Source organism: Falco naumanni, chromosome 7, assembly GCF_017639655.2.
Source record: "Falco naumanni isolate bFalNau1 chromosome 7, bFalNau1.pat, whole genome shotgun sequence".
Classification (NCBI taxonomy): Eukaryota; Metazoa; Chordata; class Aves; order Falconiformes; family Falconidae; genus Falco; species Falco naumanni.
The window spans coordinates 50,009,460-50,028,330 of NC_054060.1; the positions used below are offsets into that span (position 1 = coordinate 50,009,460).

General features: G+C 39.5%; 1 protein-coding gene across 10 annotated transcripts in view; it reads left to right on the top strand.

The window, feature by feature from the left end:
- NUMB (NUMB endocytic adaptor protein) overlaps positions 1–18,871 on the top strand; it is a 96,792-nt gene that overhangs the window by 5,306 nt on the left and 72,615 nt on the right. For 8 of the 10 annotated variants that reach the window (XM_040602483.1, XM_040602489.1, XM_040602486.1 and 5 more), the window contains exon 1: positions 4,724–4,778. The exons of the other annotated variants lie outside the window; for them this stretch is intronic. The gene's annotated coding sequence lies outside the window, so the exon portion shown is untranslated. Of the gene's footprint in view, positions 1–4,723; positions 4,779–18,871 lie in introns of those variants that run through there. 10 annotated transcript variants of the gene reach the window in all.

Sequence of the window (18,871 nt, forward strand, 5' to 3'; positions counted from 1 at the left end):
TCCCTAACCCAGTCTGAAAATACCATGTATGAAAATTAGAGTGTTTGGTTTAAGGTCTTATATAGACCAGGTTTTATAGGATTCAGTGGTTGTGATATTGGTTTTGCTTTTGGTATTTTAGCAGATATTTACTGATAGAGTGACTTTTGGGGATTTCTTTCCCTCCCCCTCCCCAAGTGAATTATTAGTAGTATAGTTAGAATGAATTGTGCAATCTCCTGTATTCATTCAGAGGTTAATTTAATATTAAGTGTTCAACTTTGCTTGTATCTATACATTTTGATATTTCTGCATAGGTTACAGCGTCTCTGTGAAAAGCATCTCTTACATAATGTGCTCTTTCTTTAACTGGATTTGTACAGGGTGGCTTTGGAAGAGTGTCATGACATTTGTATACATATTTATTTATGCATGAGGATTACTTGCTTTTTTTAAATGACATGAATTTGTTTTTCAGAGGTGATTTGTTAGTTTAAAGCACCTCTCAACTGTGCCATGCATGGATTTTCCTATGTAAAGAAAGTAGCCTGTAAAAAGCCACCCAAGTCTATGAGCAACTGGGCAGCCCTGTGTATTTCTCTTAGCTTGGTAGCAGAAAGCCAGCCTCATGTAAGGGAATGAAGGACTGTGATTCAATCAGCCTGTATCTTTTTGCCAGGATATTTACTGAAAGCTTCTATAAAATGGTTGTTTTTCTAACAGCCTTTTCATAGTTGATTATTTATTTTTTTAATCTAAGCCATGTCTTGGATTTACTGTATGCAGGTAGCAAATAGCAGAAAGTCACTGAATGCTTTGTTGAACTCACTGGGGGTGTTTTAGATAGGTGCATCATGCTAATATTGAATATGGATCGTTTATCATTTCATGTAAATGTAATATTTATGTGGCTTTTTATTGTTTGTTTTACCTTCAGGTTTTATTTTGTCTGAGCAAATTCTGACCTGCTAGTCTAGATGGGCTAGAGACTCCTCCACCAGTCTGTAATGAATGGGATGGTGGCTAAGTTAAGTCATTTCTGTACTGCCCTCAGGAATAGCACAGTGGTACATAAAGATAATTTCTATATTTCCTGTTACCCTTTTACCAACCTGAATACTTTGTGTCTTTGATTTTCATAAGGAGTACTCAAAGTCTGTGAGTGTTATCCTCCAAATAAGGTAATTGTTATTTTTTCCTCAGTAGTGCAATACAAATATTCATAATTATTCAAAGGCATTAAAGGAAAGCTTGTAAGATTGGGCAGGCGTAAACTTGAACAGCCAAAATACCTAAGTATTTCTTTGCTGTCTAGTGAGGTAGGGTACATCCCTTTAAAGAAGTGTATGCATAGTACTATCGGAAAGTTTTCCTCATTCTTAAAAGTACAGAATTTTTGCTTCAGAAATTACCTGTATTGACATGTATGACAGAATACAGTTTCATGTCCATTATCTCACATTTCAGATATAGCCCTGAACTTCAGTTTTATTTTCAGTTGAAATCTGTTATTCTCTCTGTAACTAAGTCTGTCTTTGGACATCATTTACTTTACATGCAAGAGTTTGTTCTCAGGGCAGTCTTATCCACATAGTGGTTAGTCTCTTGCCCATGCATGGACCAGGGACGTAACTGGGGCTAGAAAAAAGTTAACATGGTTTGTCTGCCTGCAGTATGTGTTGACTTTAAGCTAAGGACCCAATTCTGCAAATCTTCTAAACAAAATTCATTATTCAAGTGGGAGGGAAAAAAAAAAAGACTTCAGCTCTACCACATACTGATTAACAACTGTTAAATTGCTGTTCTGATACTGTAGATTTAGTTCATCCTTCAGAGGCAGGCAGTGCTGAGGTAGGAATACAGATACACCAAATACGGTGAGGTCCTGTGAACTGTGGAAGTGTTGTTATTGTTTTGAAAAGCCTGAGGATGGTAAAGAAATTGATCAAAATAATGATTTTTGAGGAAATCCAGGATGAAAATCTGAGTCTGTCTTAATTTCCTTATTTCTCAATTTCCTGTCTTAATTTCTCAATAATTTACTGCACTGCTTTGCTGTGAAAAAGTATGGTCACTTGGTTGGAAAAAAACCAGTTTTCCACCAAATAGTTTGCCTATCCCTGTTGGATGTTTTCTCTCACCTGCAGGAATTTGGATGATTTGATAGTTTTATTACTTTCTTGCATGTCCTGCGTTTCAGAAAAAAAATAAAGTAGGTATTCAGAGGTAAGAAACTTTTTGGAAAGGTGATGTATCCTGGAATTTTCTGAGATGCTGGATTGTGACTTACCTCCAGTCTTGCCTGGTGATGGCTAAGCTTCTTGTACTTCTGAATTGCAGTTGGGCTTCCCAGGACTGTTTGATTATATATTCCTTTCTTGAATTGAATGAACAATAAAAACTATTTCTTTTTTCCACATACATTTTCAACAGGATCAGTTCTCTGTTTCTGCAAGTGCCAGCACTGGAGCTTGCGTGGGGCAGAAAGAACAGAGGGGCTGTGCTGATGACAAAAGGAAGTGACACAGATCAGGTGCATATGGCTAATGAAACTGTGAGCTAGTACATTTTGGAAGTGGTGCTGGCTGGCTGCCTCCCTCCCTCCCTCTCAGAAGGTCCCACCTGAGGTGAAGATTACGCGTTCAGGAGCTCTCTCCCTGGAGTTTCTCCTAGATGCATAATTGATCTCTGCATAGGAGAGAGGTCGCCAATAACATGGCGCAGGTAGTGATGGCTCTGTGCCTCTTTGATAGAGGGGCATCTGTAGCTCTGGTTATGTGGACAGCCAGCTGCTGTTTGTCTGGTCATAGGATATAGGTTTTGGAGGTGAGAACACATCTCAAATCCATCAGTGGCAGTAGATCTCCTGACTACCACCCACATTGTCTTGCTGTCTGTTTCTAGTTAGATGCCAAGGTATTAACTGAACCAACGGGTTTCTGCTTATTGCCTTAGCCTTGCTCCCCATATAGTGTATCACAATCCAGTGGCCAGACCTAGTTCTGTCCCCTCACGTAATAGCCCTAGAAGTAGGGATTTCTGCAAGTAAAGGCTGTACAGCCCTCTAACAACAAGTAAATAGTAGTAATTGGATGTCTTGCTATTTATGGCATTAGATCAAGTGGGAAGTGGAACCGCTTGGTGTGGGCAAAATGTAGGCAAATGCTAAAATGATTAATGAGGTGACTGTGAAGATACAGCTTAACTTGCTAATGATAATGTTAGCTTGGGGGGACGGGGGGGGAAGTAGTCTGAAAATCTGTCTTTCTTCAGATTTTCTACAAAGAATGGAAAACTTCTTTTATAGACCTAGGCTATGGGGTTGGGTTGTTTCCCTTCACACATTGGCTCCAGTTACATCTAAAGACATACAAATGTGCTTACTCCAGTCGTCTTAATGTGTTTTTTTCATAAATGACTGCTTATTGTTCAGTTTACTGCTTCAGTGTTTGGTCTAGGTAAATTCTGCATAAGCTTGCTTACCACTTTCAAAGATGGCCTTGCAACTCTCTAGTATGCATCTTTCTGCTGTAAGACATATCACGTATAAGAACTGATTAGTTGCAATTATGTTTGCCTTTATCTTCATGAAATAACTAAGTATTTGTTGATTCATCTATTTGAGATGGCATTGCATGTGTTCCAGTTCTGTGCAGAGATAGTAGTAGAGTAGATCAATATACTGTGAATTGCTGTCCCAGTTTCTTCAGTGAAAAGGGACTGCCAGTCCTGCATCATATCACCCCCAAATTCTGAGGACTGCGGTTCTATGGTAGGTATAAAATGGCTATAGCTGTGGTATTTTGAAGTTCAGGTTAGAATTAATTCTATCTTCCAGGTCTTGCTTTCAGATATATTTTGTGGCATTTGTGGATATAACCAGCAGTTCATGGCCAAAAATTGTGTTTTTACACTGCACTTTCCTTGGTTTACCATGTGGCGCAGCATTTATGAGGCATATACGTTTGGTAGGGCTCTAAATAATGCTGGCTTAAAGCTGCAGGCCTAATTCTTGGGACATTCTGTTTTCAGAAAGTGAGGAATGGTGCCAGTGTGAAATATGCTGGGAATTGCTTCTCTTGACAGCTATTTACATGGAACTGTGAATAGCCCTTCCACTCAGGACTTAATAGCTCTTAAGGTCTAAGCAAAGCTGTTTGTTGAATTGTGGTAATGCTTAGCTTTTGCTGCTTTTAGGTATGTCAGAATGATTGAAGGCAATTATTAGTTTAGGGAAGCAGCAAGGATGGTCTTGTGGTTTTTTTTTTTTGCTTAGTTTTTTTATCTCAGAAGCACCACATTAGGTATTTTCATCTTCTAAAACCAAACAAACAATAGTCACCATGTCAGGTCTCATTAATGAGTACTTATTTAGCTTCAAAAGGCTGTTAAAAAAAAGAAAAAGAAAAAATAGTACCTTAGTAATCCTGGTATGGAGTATATGGACATCAATCTCATTTATGCTTAGGTGCTAAAGTAAGCTGCATTACTATCTTAAATTGGATATTGCATAGTTTGTTTACTTTGGGGACTTCATTATCTGCTGTTTTAAGTTTGGAAGTGGGATATAGAGTTTTGTGAGTTTTAATGCTAATTCTTTCCTTTCATGCAATTTAGAAGTTGCTTTTATTTCCCTGAAGGTAGGAATTCATGTCCAAATACCCTCTCAGAAGTCTTTAGTCCCAATAACATTTGTAAAGGACTTAACCAAGAGATCTGCCATTAACACATTATTTTCTTACAGTTATAATTTCCTAATGAAGTTGGGATCATTTTAAGTTCAGATGCATGGACAATGTGTGAGTTGGTTACTGTTTAGATTATAACATATTTCATTACTCTGTCTTGTCCACAGAAAAATTAGGGAAGTTCTTCACGTCCATTTAAGGTTTTTATGACTCATATTGTTGGGAATAGAAATATCACTTCGAGTTTATCTGAAAAGCAGTCAGAATAGTTTAACATGCTTTAAATTCTGCTTTGTTTTGTAGTAAGTCTATGTAATTGTGTAGTGGTCTTTAAGCAGGTAGCAGAACGTTTCTTTTAACTGTGACTAATGGAACATCTGAATATCAGAAATTCACATTAACAGGAAGGGGGAGAGGGGATAGTAACAGATTGTATAATTCTGTGTTCAATCAGTGAAATAAATCCCATGTGTAGGACTCATCCAAAATAGAATTCTTGTGGTACACAGAAAGTAAAGGATGTTGAAGGAAATTGAAAACTATTTGCTGATTTTGCAAACTAAAATGTTCCATTGTATGGTACAGGATTGTTGAAGAGGAAGCTGGTTGATGGAGCCTCTCTTTTTTTTTTTTTTTCCTCCTTTTTTCTCCCCCTTATTTTCCTTAACCTTCTCCCATAGAAACTTCAAGGCAAAAGGTGCAGGTTCTTTCAGTGGAAGCCAAGCTTGTGAGATCTGGCTTAATTTTTATTTTGTTATACAAATCTATTTACTAATAGGTTATTTGGGGTTAAATCCAGAAGACTTAAGTTTTGCAACATTAAGGTTCTTGGCATGCCACACTCAGGGTTTTGAATCATGTTTTGGTTCTGATGTGTGATGCACGGTGGAAAATTAGGAATGTAAGAATCTCGTTGAAGAGAAAGGGTATTTACTGTTCAGGATAGCAAATAAAACACAGAGACAAGGCTCAAGTCCTCTTACTTTCCAGGGTTAAGGTGCTGCATTCTAAGCTGCAAGATGCTTATAACCCTCGGGATTTATAGTTGTAAGCCTCTTTTGAAGTTTAAAACATTTATGTGGTTCATGGGTTATTCTTTCTAAAACACCACTGAAGGAGGTGGTAGATGTGCCTCCAGGCGCTGTTATGACATTCAGAGAAGCAGCTGAGGATGTGAGCTGTAAGCTCAAAAATGTATTTCCTAAGCAAGTCCTGTTCACTAACAAGTATTTTTAATCCTGGCAATGACACTACTGGGGACGTCTAAGGATGGCCCTGGATATCTCATGAATTCTTAACCTGTTTCCTGCTGCTGGAAGAACTGGTTTCATTGCCCATTGTGTGGTTCTGCTGTGCCTTCATGTTTGACTCTTTCGTAAACCATAACCATCCAGTGAAACCAACAAAAAGTGGGTATTTTCTGCTGCTGTGATGAGCTGAATTGTCTGAGTGATCTGGCAAATGCTGGTGTAATGGAGAAAGGGAACTAGGGGGAGCAATGAGCAGCTGGATTGATACAACCACCTGCTGCAACCTGGTCTTAAATGTGAAGGGATTGTAGTTTACATTGGTTTAGGTTCTGCAGTGCAGTGAGTAGAAAAGATAATTTGCAGCTAGTTAAACCTAGCTTGGATTTCCATGTGGAAGTGGCATGCTGATGAACTTTGAGATGGTAGGAGAGAAAACAAGTTGTGTGTTTCAGGGGGAGGAAGTTGCATAAAGTAAACAAAAAAGGATTGCCCTTGAAAGAGTAAAATGTTTCAGCTTTTTATGAGGGGGACATGCCATCCCTTTGAAGATATTCCTCAATCAGAAAAAAGTAATAAAAGATGCACTGGACTAGAGAGGTGGCCAGGGGCAAGCATGGCCTTCAAGCCCAGTTGTCAGGGTCCCTTTCTGAAGGAAGAGAGGATGGTAGAAGTTGTGGTGACTGACTTGGGAACTGTAGAGCGCTGCATCTTTTCCCCGCTTTAGCGTATGGATTTATACTCTTAACTTGGTATGTGTGGTTTTTTGCTTTGAATGAGGGCTACTTGGTCAAATGGCATGTTGGTGTTAGATGTTTAGTGGTGAGGAAGTACCAGCTTTGAGGAGATGTGTTGGGTATCTGAGCTGTGTAGCTATGACTAGAGAGAACAAGTTCTGGGCTTGCATGAGAACAGGTGTGTTACAGAACTTCACTTACGCAAAAGCTTGAGCAATGGCAAATTTTAGGCTGTAAGAAGGAGGAAGTTATTGCTTGTGGGTTGTTACTGTTTGTTTTCTGTCACCCCATTGCTGACTGCTCTTCTCTCTGCCTCTCGGGAAAGAAGAGGAGCCTCTTATCTGCATAGTCTGCCTAGGAAACCTTATTTATTTCAGGAGCCACCTCTTAAAATACAGGGAGGTCTGAAAATTGATTTTTTTTTATAGTTTTGTTTTTGAGACAAATGCTGTAATGGAAATAAGCATTTATATGTTAGTTGCTGAAATTTCCTCATTTAATCAGCTCTTGCTTTCAGAAAGGCTGTGTGAAACAGCAGAATTTGTAATTCTGCGCCTGAAACCCTGAGGCACCAGGGAGCACAGGTACAGCCACTTGCCTTAACTGTTCGCTACAATCTGTAAAAGCCTGTATTTCACTTGTTAAATATGTGGAACCATTGATTCACTGTATCTAACCTGTTACTGGCTATAGCTGTGACATGGTCACTCTGTTATGAAACATCAAATCAGTATGTTTAATGTTAACTACCACTTACCTTTCTAGCAAAAGCATGTGGCAGTACCAGGTACCCAGATCTGGACAGGTAACGTTGATTATCGGGCTGTTAGGCCCCAAACAAGGTCTGCCAAGAGTACAGAATTTCTGGAAAAAAATATTAACTTTAAATAACCCGAGCAAGGAAACCTAAAATATAGCTGAGCTCAATTAAGTTTGAAAATTCATCACATCAACCAGTTATTAGTGAGGTAAATACCTTGTGTTTAAGGAAGAGCTAAAGAATTTTAGCCATGAAAGAAATGCTGTATGATTATAGACTCACTAAAATTTATTTGGGTAGGAGGAGGTATTTAATTTCAGTCTGCTCCATCCAGCTTTTCTGTAATACTCTGTGATGCTAAATAATCACTGTTTTTAACAGTTATTTTGATGTAAACTTGCATGTTACATATGACTTTGGAGGCAAAACTGAGTATTAAGTACACTTACTCTGTTTTCCTGGTAAAGATGCCTGCTGTCTTTATTCAGCTATACCTTAGTACTTTATCCCTAACATTTATATGGAATTTTCTGACTGTTAGTTTGCAGTCTCTCTTTCTTTGAAGACTGGTGATTGAGCATTGTGGTGTGCAAGTCCGACTTTAAATAGGCAGTAAACAGCAGAGTTTGAAATGTGATTTCCCAGTTTGTTTAGCTCTGTGATGAGGACAGCTGATCTAGAAAAATCTTACTGGATTATGTATGCTTTGATTTTATTAAAAGGAGTCTGCTTTTGCCCCAGACTTCCCAATATAACTGTATTAGACTCAGTTTTATTGTGGATGTAGAACTGTGTGTGCCAGTATAAAGTCCAGGTGCTTTTGCCATTTGAACACTGTATGTAATCTATTAGTACTCTTTGCTTTGAAAGCCTCTAAATTTGTTAGTATTAGTAATTCACTGATAGGGCATTATTTGTGCTTGAGTTGTAGTAGGAATGGTCAATTTTAGAGAAATGATTGTGTACTTTTCTCCCTACCCCCTTCATTCTGGTGTGTGACACCAAATAGCTTATTTGCTGTGGTGCAGCTCTGATTTGGCTCTTTTTCCCAAATGGAGTTGTCAGGTCTTCTGTGTGTTAATGTTGTAAAGGTGATCCAAGAAGTTGTATGCATGTGTTGGATAAATCTTGGTTTTATGCCTAAAATAATGCAGGGTTATTTGTATGATGGGGTCTTCAAAAGTGAGTATCTGGTGTTTCAAGAAAAGCCCTACCAGTATAAATCTATGTGTAGACAGACATGGAAGATTGTTAAAGTCTAAGGCTATTTATTCCAGGCAAAGCAGAATCAGGTATCTTGTCCCTGTTTTACTAGAGACTAACATAAAAATTCTTTCTGAATTTGGCAAGCAACTCTTGCATTGTTTTGTGAAACTGTTTGGGTTGTGTTTTTTTTTTTTTAATTCCTTGATGCCTTCATCTTTGTGAAATAGCTTGTACATGGGCACAGGGGTTCTGCTGATACATGTCAGAGAGGGCTACCTGAAAGTGAAGTGGCAAGCTTGTGCTTAGGCATAGAGATAGTCCTACAGATATACCCTAAGAAGATAGCTGCAGAGCAGTCTGAGCCAGAGGAAGACTATGAATAATGGGTGCCTTTGAGCACTGTTTAATATAAAGGAGATGTTAGAGTAATGAAAGTGATTGATAATCCAAGTTATTTGCTGACATCCTCCCTGAAATGATTAGTTATGTAACTCATTTAATTTTCTGAAATAATAGTGAGAATGAACTGCCTTTGGCAAGTTGCCTTTGGTCCAGCCAGGTTTATCCAACTTGTTTTAATTCTGATAGCAGTTATTTCGTATTCTAACTTTTCAGCTGTTCTGATGTGACTTCTGGCAGAACAAGCTGTTCGCTATGAATGTGAACAGGTTTGTTTCAAAGTGAAGAATTAACAGAAATTGAACTAGGAAGAAGGCTGAGAGTCTTCAAAGTGAGAATGCATATTAATGGAAATGTTGTGTGAGGCTTTTGGAGAGCAGTTTTTGTTTAACACTGAAATAGTCCAGTTGAAGTCCACCTTTTTAGTTGATATTGAAAGGTTGTTTTTTTCTGCTCTCATTTCATAAAACTTGATCCTGAATAAAATTAATTTTCTTCTTGTCAAACCCAGTTTCCCATTATTCTTCAAGTGGGAAAGCTTAAAAGCTTGAAACTCTTAGAAAGCTTGAAAGGGCAGATCTTGTCCTGGAAAGGCACATTTTCATACTGAGTAGATGAAACATTTCCTACTTCTTTCTTAGTGAGGCTTGCTCAGAACAGGCAAAGCTTAAGAGAAAGCTTTTACCTGGATATGGTTTCCAGCTCTTGTTCTTTTACATCAGCACCTTTCCTCTCAGTCCCACAAGTGCTTTCAGGGGGACTTTGCTGCCTGCTGCTGCCGTAGGTGAAAGATCATGCGCTGGTTTCAGAGAGATTGCTAACCTGCAGGCTGCAGAGACCTCTGGCTAGACTGTGCAAGTGAACATCTTCCTGCAAAAAACTGAAGGACTCAGTGCATGGTTATTTTCCAGTGAAGTGGTTTGGTTTATTAGCACAGAGGTAATGATGCCTGCACCAAAGAAGTACTAGCAACATGAGTGGAGGAATGTGTTACTCTCAAACTCTTGCTATTCAACATATGTTCTGCCTTGTGGCTCTTGGGTCCCACGCTAGGTTAATGTAAGCAATGATCCTGGAGGAGGCAGGTGTAAGACAAGCTTTTTCTTCCTCCCACAGCCTTATTTTAAGTTTGAAGTTTGATCTTTTTTTCATTTTCAGAGGTTAAAAAGTACATTAGTTCCTGAAGACAAAAGGGTATGTTCAAAAGACACTTCAAGGTGGGGGTTGGGGGGGGGGGGCGGGGAAGGGGAAAGAAATTAAGTAATTAGAGGTTGTAAGTGTACAGTGAGAACTATATGTTTAAATGGAGGGGACTAGCAAAGCTTGTGTGTTTTGGTTTTGTTTTTTTTTTTCCTTTATGGATGCTGGAGCCACAAAGTCTACCATAATTCCTTTAAAATCAGTTCTGGATATGAAAGTGAAGGAAGGATCTCACAGTTATGATGTCACAAGTCTGTAATTTCATTTTGCAATTAGTCCGGTCATGCTAACTGAAGTTTTTCAGGCTCATAAATTTAGCGGTGTTCATGATTAACAACTGGAATTTGTGTTAAAATACATAAAGTACATAAATACCCAAAATTCCTCTGTGACTGCCTTTGCTGAGAGTGAAGATACATCTACTGAAGCAGATGACATAATTCTTATATGCTGGGTAAGCTGGAAAATAACAATGACTGAAAATGGGTAATGTTTTTCAACTAACAGGACTTAAAATACGAAGTTTTGTCTGTAGGAATCCATCCTTTAAAGGCGGTTTCAACCTGGTTGCTAATAGAGTCTTGGGTCAGTTGGTAGCAGTAGAGATGGAAAAATGCCCACCTCCAGTTTGGCTTCTGAGCCTCTGCTGGGACTACGGTAATGTTAACTACAAGTACTCAAAGGGTATGTGATAATTTTAAAATTCTCACTATAGGAGGCTGAATACAAGCTGATATTCTCCAGAAAGAGTATTAGCAGCACTGAGAAACAACGGATAACATCAACTTTTAAGAAAAGGGCTTTTTTTTTGGATGATTAAAATAATTTTAGAGGTCATTATTTGTCTTAATACTGTTACCAAACAAACATGAAATCTTCATCTCTAGATAAGCTTTGTATTAATCTTCTGTACTATTCTTAGTATACAGCTTTCAGTCACAAAATAGAACTTAAACCAAAAATAATAGCCATAATGAAAAGAATATATATGTTCAGAAATTGGGCAGTGTGCTGACAGTGAAGCAGTTTGGTATCTGGTATCTTTACATCTAGTACTGTTGGCAAAACAAATTCTGCAAAAGCTAAATTTGTTGAATTTGAGTCTAAAACATGCAGACTTGCAATAGAGGTTCTCCTTGCTTTTGGAGTGCATGGTATTGGAGGCGGATTGTTCTTCACACAAAGAATCTGTGAAGGTAGCAGAGGCATACTTCACCTGTAAGGTGCAAAACCAGTTTAATTCATTATCTCTTCTCTTGTGCTCTCAAACTTGAAGGCAGTTTAGGTGTCAAGAGAAAAGGCTGAATTTCTCAGAGGTTTTCTTCGCTTTCAGCTTGGCATTCTTGAAAATGTGTATTCAAATGAAGCAGGACTAAGATGAGGTCTAGTTACTGTTAATAATACAATAAAAAGTACCAAGTTCCGGTTACATACAAGTGTTTGGTTAAATCTGTATTAAAGCAATCTCTTCTGCTTTTCTTCCTTAATTGTTTCAATGAAGGCAGATGTCAGTTACTTTTTGAAACTTTCAGTATAAATGGTTCAAATCTTTCAAAGGTTTGCTCTAATAGCTGCGGAAGAAGGTTGCCAAAGTCCAAAAGAAATTGTGAAATGCATTTTTTAGTAATTGGTGTAATGTGCTTTAAATTTAGTCTGTGAAGTCTACCTAGCAGAAAACCTCCTGGTATTAGGAAAAACTGTTGGTGTTAGTACAGTCACAAACTAGAAAAATGAAGACAGACTTAATTTAGCATTTACCTTTTGACTTGCAATAGTTTATATAGGTCTAGTGAAATGACTCGTAGCATTGGCAGAATTACCAATTGCAAACTCTGTGTTACAGTGCCTTAATTATAGTTAACTGTGAAGTTCCAAGTGGAACAGGCTTCGTCAACACTGAAAAATTTAAAAAACCCAGTTGCTTTTTTTAATACCCTTCCAGGGATGTTATTGGTGCAGGTGGAGTAAAAACCCAAACTTGCATGTTGTAGGTTATCCTTTGTACTTTCTGAAAAGATCAACTGTAGGTTGCTGTTAACTCAATCCTGATGTGTTGAACTATTAGTGGCTGCCATACTTTGAAGCCTACTTATTACATTAGAGATAGCCTGCTGTTAGCTTAGGGTCCAAATCCAGCCTTTAAGACAGAATTTTTTGTTTTGTTTCTGACCTTTTGTAATGCCTAAGTGTAGTCAATACTTGCCTTTGTTTTGGGATTTTTCTCTGGATTGCTGAGTAATAGATGCATAGATGCAAAGTCAACTCAGATCCTGCAAGGTCTGTTGGCTTGCGGTTATTACTGTGCATCCAAACCAGCAGCGTTATCAGCTCCCAGCTGGACTGGGGAAGCAGTACAGCTGCTGCTCTCAAGCTCCATGCAGAATTACCATTGCCACCAACAGCTGGTTCTGTACTGGGCAGACCTCTGTGCTGCAGTACCACTCTGGTCCTCTGTAGCTGCTGCACAGTGCTGGGTCTGTCTCAGAGATGCTGCCTTTTGTAGAGATGCTGCTTTTTGTAGAGCTGCTCTGGCTCTGTTTTCACTGGTCTTCCAAGTCTGCTTTTGCTTTTTTGCAAGGGTGAGGAGAAGTGAGAGGGGCTGCTCAGAGGAGAGCTGTGCTGGGCCCCTGCTGTCCCTGCATTTCCCAGGGTGGTTCCAATGCTGGGGAGCCGGTGTGGGGCTGGTGCTGCACCTGGGCTGGCTATCCCTGGAAAGATGGAGGTTGTGAGGTACCTCTGTAGCTCCTTGGCTTTATGAGCAGTGGTCTTGGGCTGATTGTACTTGAGTGGGTGCCAAGCTTTCTTGCAGGGGCAATGTGTACACTGTAGCTCAGCCTGCCTTTATCCTAGATAATGAGACTGTCTCTGTGTATTGATTCAGTCTGCAAACAGTGAGCTGTGCAAAAGTGGGTCCCACATTTAGAGTTATCTACGCTTAGAGAATACAGCTGCTGTAACTTCTTTCCTCTCTGGAGAAAAAAAATAAAACTACAACAGCCCAAACTTTGTCTTTTGGTATTTCTTCTTCATCCCGATAGGCAGAACAAAAAGGAGTAATATTTCTTTAATGGCAGAGCATAACATTCCCATAGCTCAGTGGTGTGGAATATGTATTTTAGCATATCTCCAATTAAACTAATGTGCTCTTAGTATACTCAAACTAAAACTTAAAAACCCCCACAAAACAAACAAACAACAAACCCAAAAGAACAGTGGAGACAAATGCTTTGACTTCTAGTGAAGTGTGTCTTAGTCCAGGGTTTGTCTCATAGGCAAAGTTCCGTTTAAATGAAAGTTTTTGTGGGATCTGGAGTACTGCTATGTCAAAATTTTGTATAACTGCCCCCCTCCCATATAGTTTGTGATTCAGATTAGGATACAGGTATTGAGCTAGCTGCGCCTTTGCCCTTTGCCTGTGCCAAGCACACCCCAAGTGTTCACCTTCATGAAATTCCCTATCAGGATAATAAGGTACAGAGTTCCCTCTTCATCTAAGGTAAGGACTCTGATACCTTATAAAGTATGTGGGTTTATCTAGGAGGTTCAAGTGTGTTTGGGCAGATGTCATTAATGAACTTAGCAAGTAATAGTACTGAAATTTTTGTCTTGATAGAGGAATGTTTATGAAGAAGTACTTAGAGGAAAAAAAAAAAAAGAATTAGACAATGTGTGTTAGCTTATATAAAGGCTTACCACGCCGAATGGTGAGCTCGTTCAGCCTAGAGGTATTAGGGAGCAGTCACCTGGTATCTCAGGCTGGGTGTCCCCCTTGCCCTCACCACCTTAGCAGCTCTTTTTTTTTTTTTTTTTTTTTTTTTAAATAAAAAAGGGAGAAAGGTGGCAGCTTTAAAATGCAACCAATCGCATCTCTGTCATGCAGACATCTACTCCTGTCTCCACATTTAACTTCTTGTTCAGATGAGGCTTGCGTTGAGTCTGTTTTCCTCATTTTGTTTCTTTCCTAGGGGCACAATTTTGTACTAAACCAATGTAGTCTAACTGCAAATCTTTTACTAGTTCAACCTATTTTATAGTTACAATTTAGATGCAATACAGTTTCTTTTGGTGACCATCTATGGTAAAAGCTTATACAAAGTAGACCTAAACCAGCAAACCCATATTTTGGTTGAACAACAGCTTATGCTGTAAATCGCACCCTGTATTTTTTTTTATTAAACTTAAAATGTTGGATTCTCCTCATATACCTTGGCAAATTATTCCAGTGGCTAAAAGTAAGCCACAAATATTAGTCTAGTATCAAATGCCAGCTACTTGATCTAGCAGGAAAAAAGCAAAAGATGAAAAGAAGTTTGAAGTCTTTGTCATGTAGATTATGATCTAGTTGCTTAATTTTCTGTTATATATTTCAGAAGTCATTTAGCCTGAGTAGAAGAACTCAGTTTTCAGGTATGTGTGGGAGTGGGATGAGGACCTGATACTACAAAGCTTTTCTTGAAATGTGGGCACCCAACCTGCAGGCAATACTTCAGCGATAAGTGTGAAGGAGACATGATGAGTGGACTGCCGATGGCGCTTCCCCTGCCTACGCATTCTGAGGTCATTTCTTCTGTCTCTTGCAGCATCAAGTATTCACCTAGCCCTCATTCTTACTGGCATAACTAGGATCCGGGATAGTCCTTATGATGGAAGTTTAGGATATATTCCTTTTTGTGTATGCATGATCTTATACTTGTCATAACTCATATTGAGATAAATTCACTGTGAGAAGGAATCTGTAACCATAACTAGTCCTTTTTTATTACCTGTGAATTTGTCAGTTTCTTGATATTGGCAGATTTTAGAGTCATAGAATCATTTAGGTTGGAAAAGACCTTTAAGATAATCAGGTCCAACTGTTAACCCAGGACTGCCAAGTCCATCACTAAACCATGTTGCTAAGCACGGCAGCTGCGCATCTTTTAAATACTTCCAGGGATAGTGGTTTCACTGCTTCCCTGGGCAGCCTGTTCCAACTCTTGACCACCCTTTCAGTGAAATTTTTCCTAATATTCAATCTAAACCTCCCCTGACTCAACTTGAGGCTGTTTCCTCTTGTCCTGTCACTTGTTATTTGGGAGAAGAGACCTGCTCCCACCTGCCTACAGCCTCCTTTCAGGTAGTTGCAGAGAGCTATAAGGTGTCTCCTGAGGCTCCTTTTCTCCAGGCTAAACAACCCCAGTTCCCTCAGCTGCTCCTCACAAGACTCGTGCTCCAGACCCTTCACCAGCTCCGTTGCCCTTCTCTGGACACGCTCCGGCACCTCAATGTCCCTCTTGCAGTGAGGGGCCCAAAACTCAACACAGTGTTTGAGGTGCAGCCCCACCAGTGCCCAGTACAGGGGGACAATCACTCCCTAGTCCTGCTGGCCACACTGCTTTGGACACAAGCCAGGATGCTGTTGGGTTCTCGGCCACCTGGGCACACTGCTGGCCCACGTTCAGCCGGCCGTCAGCCAGCACCCCCAGGCCCTTTTCCCCCAGGCACTTTCCAGCCGCTCTGCCCCCAGCCCGTAGCGCTGTGTGGGGCTGCTGTGACCCACGTGCAGGACCCGGCACTGAGCCTTGTTGAACCTGGTACAACCGGCCTCGGCCCACGGGTCCAGCCTGTCCGGATGCCCCTGCAGAGCCTGCCTGCCCTCCAGCAGGTCAACACTCCCCCCAGCTCGGTGTCGCCTGCAAACTGGCTGAGGGTGCACTCGATCCCCTCGTCCAGATTGTCGATAAAGGTACTAAGCAGAGCTGGCCCCAGCACTGAGCCCTGGGGAACACCACTTGTGACCGGGCACCAGCTGGGTGTAACTCCATCCACCACCACTCCTTGGGCCCGGCCGTCCAGCAGCTTTTTACCCAGCGCAGAGTGCACCCGTCCAAGCCGTGAGCAGCCAGTGTCTCCAGGGAAAGCTGTGGGAGATGGTGCCAAAGGCTTTACTAAGTTCCAGGAAGGCACCATCCACAGCCTTTCCCTTGTACACTAGGTGGGTCATCTTGTAGAAGGAGATCATGTTAGTCAAGCAGGACAATACATAGGACGTTTTACTGTTATGTATTCTTTCCAAGCATAAATACAATACAAGCATTATTAAGCCTAATGCTAATCTTTGCTGGACACAAACAGAAATACCTTCTGTTCCTTTCCCTGGTGGACTCCCATTTACCCATCCATACAATTAATTGATCACAAAAGTATATGTTTAACCCACTTGAATTTAATATTATGCAGCTAAATTTTATGAGGTTTATATGCCTTTATTTAACGCTGTGAAATCATGATAGTAGAGGTTAGTTTGTGATAATGATGATTCTTGTGGCAGAAGCTTGGAGCTTATGAAGGAAATTGTGAGATTGCACTTCTTTATTTGTTAAATATTTGTATTATGGAGATCTGGAGACTTCTGAGTAGAGAGAAAAGAAAGATTTTGTTACTGTATTACTGTATGATCAGATTAATTTTCAGATTAGTAGTGTAGGAAACCATGCATTACAAATGAGCTTAGAAGACACTTACTTTATTTGCTGAATAGCTAGTATGGCCATCACAAGAGCTCCCAAGGTGTGAAGCAAACATTAGAATCTGTGGAGTATTCCTTGTAGAAGCTTTTTGTCTTCTGAACATGAAGAGGATTTACAGTATAAAAAGCAGGATGTGAAATCAAATATTTCTACAGCGTGGTTATGGCTGAATTATGCAAGTCAAAACCTGTTCTTTCCTTTCTACAAGATATGAACTGATTTATATGTATTCCAAATAGTGCATAGGAAATGCTTCAAATTAATCTATTTTAAGTTGTTTAGATGAACCTCTTTTAAAGTGGCTCTCAGGAAGATGGAGTTTAGTATTGTATCCAAAGAAGTTGAAAAACCTATTGTACTTCACTGCTTTTTTTTAGTTTGGTGTGAAATGCTGTCCAAACTTTTGGAAATAAATCCAGAAACAGCAAACCAGAGTCTTTAAAATAATACTTGGTTCCATACACCTGAAAGCAGTTTATGAAAAATGTTGTTAGAAACCTCAGATGGCACCCTTCAATTTAAAGGAATCATAAAATGAGTCATTCTTCAAAAAAAATTAAAAAAAATCTATAGTGGTTTTTGTCCAGTAATAGGAAAAGGGATTGACTTTGGATATAAAATGCTGACCTTTATTGCATTTGCATTAGGCAGAATTATTAACATTGTATTGTAGAGGCTGTGGCACATTTTTGGCAAGCTGATGCATTCCTCCCTTTCTCTGTTGCTTCCACTCAAGAGCTTTTGTCTTTCTCCATTTGCCTTTTGAAGAGAGAAATGCGGTGTACATGAAGACCTCTGAAACGGTAACTTGAGTTTGGATTTGACGTAAAGCTAAATTGTTACCATAAATTCAGGCTACAGAAATAAGCAAAATGTAAGAGCTCTGTTTTCTTATTTAAATAAAACCAAATATAGTTAAACTGTAGAATCAGGCAGTAGGAAATTAACTGCCCAGACTTTTGTAACTGATACCTGGCAGAGCTGAGAAACATCTACTGTGTAAGTTAATTGTGCTGCTCCATGTATGTTTGTCTACCATCTTTTCTGCACTGGGAGAAGACTATTATGAAAGATGACAGTGAGTTGAATAAATATAAGAAAAAACCCCAACTTGTTGTAGCAACACAAGAAGTGTATGGTAGTATGATGCAAACTGCCGTCATGCTCTATTTTTAGCAATTATGAACTTGGTCTGTGATTTTACACAGAAATCTTAGTCTCTATTGAATGAGTTTGTGTGGAAGAGCAGCGGAACCTATAATGTTTTTTAGTATGGTAAGAACTTACATTTTCATTATCAAACCTATTGGATACCCATGTAACATAGCTGAAAATTGTTATGTGCCACGAGCTAATACTTTGAAGGATTCTTTTAAGCCTGTCATATGCAAAACCCCATTAGCAAGGTTCAAAGGTGGCTCCACGCCCTGCATGCACAGAAGATCTTTTATGATCAGTCTTGGAATGCTATATGTGTGGTTGTTTCTAAAACAAACAGATAATAACTCTTCCCCTCTGCCTCTGTCTGTGTATAGACACAGATGAATTTAAAAGCTTGATAATTCAAGCTGCTTTTTATTTATTTTCTTTATTGACATAAAAAAGTGTAAAAAGTTAAGTTCTCCTTTAAATGGATATTGAAGTAGTTTAAGACTAATATTTAAGAAAGCAAGTTTTTTTATAAAGCTAGTAATACTTAACTTTAAAGATATTGCCCTATGATGTGTTGTATCTAAGGCTGAAGAATTATGTCCCTGAGATGAGAGAAATGGAGATGGAGGGGGGAAGCTGAATTTTCACGGCCAAGGATATCTAAAAATGGGGCGTAAATAGTAGCACTGGTTTTCATTTTTATGCCCTTTTCAAATTTTATGCAATAATGTATTGGGTTTGCATGGCAAGGTTTTTGTAGCAGGGGGGCTACAGGGGTGGCTTCTGTGAGAAGATGCCAGAAGCTTCCCTTGTGTCCAATGGAACCAGTGCCAGCTGGCTCCAAGACGGACTAAGCACTGGCCAAGGCTGAGCCCATCAGCAGTGGTGGTAGTGTCTCTGTGATAACATATTTAAGAAGGGGGGAAAAAACCTGCACAATTGCAGCTGGTGAGAGGAGTGAGAATATGTGGAACAGCTCTGCCAACACCATGGT